Genomic DNA, 9,488 nt, shown 5'->3' with positions numbered 1-9,488 from the left:
CATAATCGTTCGTGAATCGTTAGGCACGATCAAAGGGTATTTGATTACATGAATATAGTTTCAAAATTTTCGAGACTCAACATTACAGACTTTGCTTATCGTGTCGGAATTATATAAAGATTAAAGTTTAAATTTGGTTAGAAATTTCCGGGTCATCACAGTACCTACCCGTTAAAGAAATTTCGTCTCTGAAATTTGATAGAGGTCATCATGGATAACAATAAGAATGTTTTCAAGACAAATATGAGTTGATAAATAGAGTTTTATCATTATTGACTAATATGGATAAAACCATTTGATTTTGTGAAGAGTACGAGTGAAGCTATCACCAAAGAGTGAAATGAGTAGGTATCGATTTGTCATATCTTTTGACGTAGATAGGATTGATTTCCAAGTTCAAGAGATTTGGAGAAAATCTTCGTAATAAGATTTGATCCTTCGGTAATCAAGGGAATTAGGATCCGCTTTAAATGCGATCATCTGTTTTGATTGCTCTGACGGATATCTTACTATAAATCCACCCCCTCCCGTTCTAATCCTTGATATACTCCTAACCTTCATATCTGTCATTCTTCTCTTTAATCTACCACCAGAGGATTTTATTTACTTCTACTATTACCTTGAGGTTATAGTGTTTTTAATTTTTTTTCCGTGTCTTTACGTGGCAATACGTATTGATATGCATGGTTTATAAATTATGTGTTGTTGTCGAGATTTATATCTTTCCTTTTATATTCAAGGGTTCCATACTTTTGTCTCCTCTTTCCGACTACAAGTCAAGCGAATAATGGTCCAGAATTCGTAGGTATGGATTTTGAAATGAACATAGTTAATGTACTCAGAAAGAAATCGAAATGGCATGATCTTGATTTGGCAAATTACCAGAATATCTAAAAAGATAGAACTATCAATAAGATATGTTCTTGATATGTTTAGAGATTGGGTATAATGTAAGAGTCGTGTAAATGGCACATGATGACGGTATGTTCTGTGAATCATCACATTCCATTAGAAACTCAGCATGAATTACTGTAATATAATCATGTTGATCAAGTGTCATTATGTTATACTAACTCATGCATCAGTTCCTAACACTACTTCAAAAACATTCATATTTAGACTCGAATTTTATAGAAAGATAGAAACCAAAACTGTTTCTTTTATGATGTATCATAGATAGCGTGGAGAGATAATTAATATCGGACTAGAATATTTATGAAGATATCTTCAGAAATATTGAGGATATTTGTAATGAAAGATACGATAATATCTTGGAATGTTAGAACCAAATTCTGATGAAGAAATTTATTCACGATGATTTAGAGCGGTTAAGGAGTAAGGTATTCGTTAAAGATTTCATCAGAAACAGAATCATCAGGATTCTTTAAATACATGATTTGGTCCTTGTATTTGTCCTTGGTCTCCTTCATGTTTGCTCGATTCATTTTTCAGAACTCAGAGAGCTGATTCGTAAGCTAGAGTGCTCTTCAGAATTTCAGAATGAAAGTTCATAATTCTATGAAATAAATGTTATATGTATACATATAACTATTGATGTAGAAATGCTGCGAGATTCAAAATACTGATTGCTAATTCCCGGTAATTGGTATGGCAGTTCTAGTTACAAGACGTGGATGAGTATGTGATAGGGTTTCAATGAATAAATATAATGATTTGTCAGAGAGATTTAAGCCAAAAAAAACAACGAGGCTGCTGGTACGTCTTCTGGTAATATGGTGGAATATAAAAGAATTCTCCGTTATAAAAAGGGTAATTGTATATATCAGGATTATAGTAAGGCTACTTCGAATGAAAAGTCGAAGTTGACTTGCTGGAGCTGTGACAAAATTGGCTACTTTGAAAAGGGATCGCAAAGTTATTTTTGCTAATAAATGCCAAAGATCTGATGCGGCTACGTGTTAAACTTTTACTCAGTTGCCGAGAGTTTCTCAGGTGCATAACTATATGCATAAACCTTTCCTTCTGTAGATGAAGTGCGGTTGATTCACCCTATCGATTGAGGTGTTTTCAAGAATCATGAAAGGTTTGAACGCAGATTGTAATCGTCAAGATACAGATGAGGTTTAAGATGAGATCAAGTGGCAACTTGAAGATTTGTTTAGTTTCATATGTTATAATCAATATTTTAATTCATTTTAATTGTCCACTGTTGATAGTCCTCAGTTGATTAGTCCATAGGTAGCTAGGATTTTGTTAGCGTGGATTCTTAACAAAATTTCTTATAGTTAATTTGTTTGTTTCTAACACATTTTATTCCGTCAGATGTTTTCTTCGTTATGCCACTTGTTGGATTCTGATAGATTAAAATCCAAATATGAAACTGAATGAAAATGGTTATTCTGTGGTGAATCAGATTCATATGTTTGTGGATGTAAGTAGGATGGTAATTGGCCGTTGAATCATATTCGAAGAATGTACAGTGTAACTTATTAAAGTGAGATCTAAATATTCCTCGGGTATTACCTACCCGTTAAAATATTTTCATCATTATCAGTTTGTACGAAAGAATTTTTAATCACAATCTTTATGAAAATATATATACATATGTATTTTCTTCAGATGTAATTATGGATTTAATGAGTCAATATAATATTAGACTCATATGATTTTCGGTTTGAGCTAGAATACGTAATCTTTAAAACTATTAGGAACCACATATTCTTCGCAGAATATTAATGAAGTTATGGTTCAATACTTCATTGTTAATTGTTGTTGGTACTCCTTGGTATCCATGGTGCGTATGATTTTGATATTTGTGGAACAGATTGTGATGTTGAGGTGTGGGATGCGGATGTTGTTGTTGGTGGTACTGTTGGTGTCGGTACTATTGTTGGTGGTACCGTTGGTGCTGGTGATGTTGCTGAAGCTGGTACATTTTGCACCATATTCTCCGAATTGATTATTCGAGCACGAAGTTTGTTGACTTATTACTTCAGGATGATTGTCAGTCGGAACGAGCGGATGAATAATGTTCAGAATTGTGGATAGAATATAATCTTGTCGAGTTACCCTAGAAATGGGACTGAAAATGGTGTCTCGAACAGGTTCGCCGGTAAACGCTTCAGGTTCATTGTCAAGAGGTGAATTCGGTTGGTGGAAGGGATTTCCTTCTACACGTTTCCATTAATTAAGTCGGCTACGAACCCATCAAATGAATTGATAATGGCTGATTGGTTGATTCATTCTGGTGACACTGCTTTCGGAGCTTAGGTGAAACTCCATATCGGAATAGCTGTCGGAATCTGAGGAATTCGAACTGGTTGAGGGATTCATCTTGTACGATCAGATAAAGGATTTTCGATAAGAAATAGATTATAGGATGTAGATTAGTACCCTGCAATACATAGTTTTACATATGCATATATAATACTAAAATCCCATAAGTTACAGAGGAATCTACGGAATCTGTCAGGCAAAGGTAACAATAACAGATACGCTAAGATATGAATTTATCTATACACTGTCTATGCAATAGAGGCAGTAAGACGTGTCTAGACTTTAAGGATGATAAGCAAATAATTTCCGACACTAATGATAAGTAAAACTTTTGACATGCAGACACGGTCGAAGTCCAGACTCACTAATGCATCCTGACGACTTATCAGTTAGACTCACTAATGCAAGACCTGGTTCGCTAAGACCACCGCTCTGATACCAACTGTAGAGACCCGTCCTAATCCATCCGGACGAAGTCCATATCGATTACAAATGATTCATAACAGTTGATTACATCGCGAGGTAATTGACCTCTATATGATAAATTTTACAAACATTGCATTCGTTTTTAAAAGACAAACTTTCGTTACATCGACAGTTGACAGGCATGTAAAGCATTTCATAATATATCCAAATATAATTGACTTAATAATAATCTTGATGAACTCAACGACTCGAATGCAACATCTTTTGAAAAATGTCATGAATGACTCCAAGTAATATCTCTAATATGAGCAAATGCACAGCGGAAGATTTCTTTCGTACCTGAGAATAAACATGCTTTAAAGTGTCAACCAAAAGGTTGGTGAGTTCATTAGTTTATCATAAAGAATCATTTCATAATTTTAATAGACCACAAGATTTCATACTTCCATTTCTCATAATCATACGTCCCATGCATAGAGACAAAAATATCATTCATATGGATTGAACACCTGGTAACCGACATTCACAATATGCATATAAGAATATCCCCATCATTCCGGGATCCTCCTTCGGACATGATATAAATTTCGAAGTACTAAAGCATTCGGTACTTTGGATGGGGCTTGTTGGGCCCGATAGATCTATCTTTAGAGTTCGCGTCAATTAGGGTGTCTGTTCCCTAATTCTTAGATTACCAGACTTAATAAAAAGGGGCATATTCGATTTCGATCATTCAACCATATAATGTAATTTCGATTACTTGTGTCTATTTCGTAAAACTGTTATAAAAGTTACGCATGTATTCACAGCTCAAAAATATAAAGGGTAAAAAGGCAAATGAAACTCACGCATATAAATATTGTAAAACAGTTAATAAAGCATTTGCATGTATTCTCAGTCCAAAAATGTAAAGAGTAAAAGGGGCAAATGAAACTCACAATACTGTATTTTGTAGTAAAAATACATATGACGACATTGAACAATGCAGGGTTGGCCTCGGATTCACGAACCTATATCATTTATATATATATTAACACATATAATTGTGATCGAACAGATTTATATATTATTATTAGTGATATAATTGTTATATTTAATAATTTATAGGTTTCATTAATCATTTAATCAAATAACTCTATCTTATATACTTTAGGTAAATAATTAGTAAAAATATTAATATAGTTAAGTTACATGTATTAAATGTAGTTATTTATATATAAAAATATTTGTTTGTTATTATAATAATAATATAGTGATGATAGTAATAATAAAATTAATAATTTTATTTAATTTGCAACTTAATCGTTTCTATAATAATATTTGTATCTATATTCATAATAATAATAATAATAATGTTAATAATATTAAAAATGAAAATAATGATAATAATAATAATAATGATAACAATATAATTTATATTAATGATAATAATAATAATAATTATGTTATTAGTCTTAGTAATAATAATAAGTAATCTAAACTAATAATAATAATAATAATAATAATAATAATAATAATAATAATAATAATAATAATAATAATAATAATAATAATAATAATAATAATAATAATAATAATAATAATAATAATAATAATAATAATTATGAAAACTACCTTTAAAGACTTAAAAACAATAAAACACTTGAACCAAGACTCGAACCCGCATCCTCTCGCTCAACACACAATACCCTTATCCGTCCCTCTGCTCCTGTTTTTCTGTTTTACTTAGCTCCAAATATTTACTTAACCCGTCATTTGTCTCGTCCAAATTATTCATGGCCCAACATAACAATATAAGTTGGCCACGACCCAACAAAAAAATCCGAAGCCCAACAAAATATATCTCGGCCCATTGTCGTAAATTGGCCCACGTTGAATAATATGGGATTTGTTGTGAACGTCCAGGAGAAAAATAAATAAATAAATAAAACTAGGAAGTAAACTATGAAGTTTCGGTTCCTTATCATCACGATTATTTACATCATCCTTCACTTATCAGACAGTGAAGATCATCGTCATCATAATCATCGCTTTGGTATCCTCACTATTATGTTACATCATCATCGTTCTTTATCATTATCATACTCGAACATCACTTATCATAATCGCGTTTCGTCACCATCTATCCTTCATCATCTTCCCTCACTACATCATAATCATCTAAATCATCAACTTTAATCATCATCTTCATTGTCACAGAAAAACGAAGCAGCAGTAACAATTGACCTTGTGATTCGTGGGTTTTGTTTGATCGAACAGCAAAATAGAAAAACAAACGTGTAACCGTAGCACCGTATAATAGTGTTTGCAGGAAGTAGTTCGTGATGATTTTACAACAGAAAAACAGTTGCAGGAAAACATCGTCTTCATTATCCATCTAACACGTTTTACTGTTCATCGTCTTCTTCACATAAAATCACAATCATCTTTTTATATGATTTGAACTTATCATCGATCCCACTGTTCATCATTATCTTCTTCGTGCAACATCTTCACTTATCACCATTCAGTAACATTAATAGTTGCGGTTTGGTTGACAAAACAGAAACACGATAGCGTAATAGCAACAGTAGTTAACAGTCGTTGTAGCACCATCAATTTTGTTCGCGTTTAACTTAAAAATAGAAACCAAAAGTATTACATCGGTAGCAGTAATTAGAGGGGTTTGCAGGTTCACTATTCATCGTCTCTTCTATTATTATTATCGTTTATAACAGGAACGAACAATAGCAATATCATTACTATGATGATAGTGGTTTATGAGTTCTTGGGTTGTAAACAACAATGGAAATAAAAAGTATAAACATCAGCGATTTTTAATGGTGGTGTTTGTAGTGGTCTTGAACAATTTAGGAGAGAGAGTAGAGTGAGAATGGCGGTGGTCATGGTTTCCGTGGTGGTGTATGATGGAACCATGGTTGTGTGAGAGGAGAGGGAGATAGTGAGAAAGAGAGAAGGGTGACGGGTTATGGTGGCTCGTTGGTGGTGGCCGGTGTACGGTGATGATAAAATTGTGTAGCTTAAATCACGAGGTTATGGGATTCCACTTTGAATGGGAAAATAAGCTATCGTAATTAATTGTTTGCATTTATTATAGGATCTTAGAAGTGTTTGTATACAAATATTTCATTTAGTTATAAAATGCTAAATCTTGAAATTATAAAGCAAGTGGGTGGTGGTTTAAAGGATGGCTCATGATGGATTTGTTAGGATGTTGCTTTGGTTACAGGACAAGAAGGAAAGATAGAGATATGTGAATCAACTTGCAAATGCATATGTATATATTAATTATATGGGAGAGCAAACAAACACAGTAAACCACTAATAATTAATTATACACATGCATTCATGATATTAATCATTTAGTGCTTGCAATCAATCATAAACGGTGTTTAAATAATAATATTAATATAGTATTAATTTCACATGATTCTCAATGTGCGCATTCATTAACAGTTCAGCAGCCATTTATTTTGTAACTTTCCTTCCAACGGATTTAATTCGAATAGTATTTCGTACCCGTTACTAATCAGGGGCGGATAAAAGTTTTCAGAAAAGTTCCAAATTCTTAAATTAACTTCCTTTATTTATTTCAGTCATTATGGTATAAAATTCAGTCATTAATTTAATAAATAAAAATTACATCAACTGTCCCTCTCATTTATGGGTAAACTATAGAAAGTGTTAAAATTTAATAACTAGATCCTAAATATATTTTTAGTAAGCCTAAAATTTATAGAACTCATTTTCGGATCTCCGTTTATTTTAAAATCATATATATTTTCAATATTCATATACGCGTTGCGAGTTATTTATATATTTAATTCTAATAATTGATATCCTATTTATATATTCAAATTATATTATTTAAACAAAACATTTTCATAATCAAATTCTATTGGTTAGAAAAGCGTTTTCACACGTTTAAAAATAGATCAATCAAATATTATGAAATTCAATTTTTCCACTAACTTTTGTCTAACTTTCGTTAATTGACACATTTGTTCTTACTTGTAATCACTTTACCTTTATTTCCGAATACCGTTAAAAAAATGTGATAATCTCTTAAATCACAGTGGACCTCACAACGGAGACTCGTGATCATAATTCAATGTATCTGATAATTCAATCATATGATATTATCTTTTAATCTCGTCGATCACTATAATAAACTTATATTGGAACAAAATGCGTTCATGTAAAGTATTACATATTTAATACTTTGTTAACGTTTTCAATTAACAAGTATATATTGTATATACATATCTATATACACATAATCGTTCGTGAATCGTTAGGCACGATCAAAGGGTATTTAATTACATGAATATAGTTTCAAAATTTTCGAGACTCAACATTACAGACTTTGCTTATCGTGTCGGAATTATATAAAGATTAAAGTTTAAATTTGGTTGGAAATTTCCGGGTCATCACATTGCACCCTTAATCCTAAATTGGGTCAACACACACCAAAACCCTAATCATTCGTCAAGATGGGTTTAAAACACATTTAGGTCACAAGGCTAACTCGTTTTCATAATTGCTAGGCCACTTAGGTCATTAAAGACTCATCTGACCCATTTCAAGGTCAACACACCCATTTGGGTCATCCATACCCAATAACACCCATTTACATATTATTAAAGTGTTCTAGCACTAACTAACTAAATTTAAGACTCAAAAGTCCAATTAACACATTCAAACCCTAGGTTAGTCATCAATGAGCCTTCATAACCCATATTCACCCAAAATCCCCAAAATACTAACAAAATGGGTCTTTGGTTCATCACTAGCCCAAACCCTAACCCTTAAAGCAATTAAAGTAAGAAATTGGGTTTTATAACTTACCAACACAATCACCACGTAGCTATCGACTAGATGAACGACTTTATAACTTGCACCGAGACCCGATTCAACCTCTTTTACCCTTTAATGGAGCTTTCTCTCTCAAGGATTGCACTCTCTCTCTAGTGTTTAATTGGAGAAGATGAGGTTGTTGTGGGAGTAGTAAATGAGCTCCCCAAAACTGATCTAGGGTATTAAATTCGGCCCCAAGTGAAATTACACAATCGCCCTCAAAATATCTATTTTAAAAAGAAGAAAGGAATCTGTCGCAGACAGATGGCGCGGCGTGCCACCTAGCCGCGCGGCGCGCGACCTCCCAGTTCAGCATCTTTTGTCTTTTTAATTATGTGCAACAAAAACCCCAAACTTGAGTAACTCATATACACATATGTACACTACGATTGGCCCACGATTCGTTCCACATGCTTATTGTGAACGTAATCCTCTATTTGAATCTCGCCAAGCTTCTCAAGAAAATCGTTGGAAATAATCAAACGTAACGACCCCACTTTTATCGCCGGATGTTGACTCTTTCGACTCAATGCATCCGCGACAACATTCGCCTTACCCGGATGATAAAGTATTTCACAATCGTAGTCTTTCACCACATCCATCCACCTACGTTGGCGATAATTCAAATCTCGTTGATTAAAGAGATGTTTCAAACTCTTATGATCCGAATAAATCGTACACTTGACACCATACAAGTAATGGCGCCAAATTTTCAACGCATGCACTACCGCCGTCAACTCAAGATCATGAGTCGGATATCTTGTTTCGTGTTCCTTTAATTGTCGAGAGGCATAAGCGATGACTTTACCTCTTTGCATTAGAACACACCCGAGCCCATTTAGCGAAGCATCACAATAAACCGTCATATCTTCCACACCTTCCGGTAATACTAACACCGGAGCTTGACACAACTTCACTTTTAACAATTGAAAAGCAATTTCTTGTTCGTTTTCCCAAATAAACTTAGC

This window comes from Rutidosis leptorrhynchoides, chromosome 1, assembly GCF_046630445.1.
Source record: "Rutidosis leptorrhynchoides isolate AG116_Rl617_1_P2 chromosome 1, CSIRO_AGI_Rlap_v1, whole genome shotgun sequence".
Lineage (NCBI taxonomy): Eukaryota > Viridiplantae > Streptophyta > Magnoliopsida > Asterales > Asteraceae > Rutidosis > Rutidosis leptorrhynchoides.
This window is presented reverse-complemented; position numbering follows the sequence as displayed.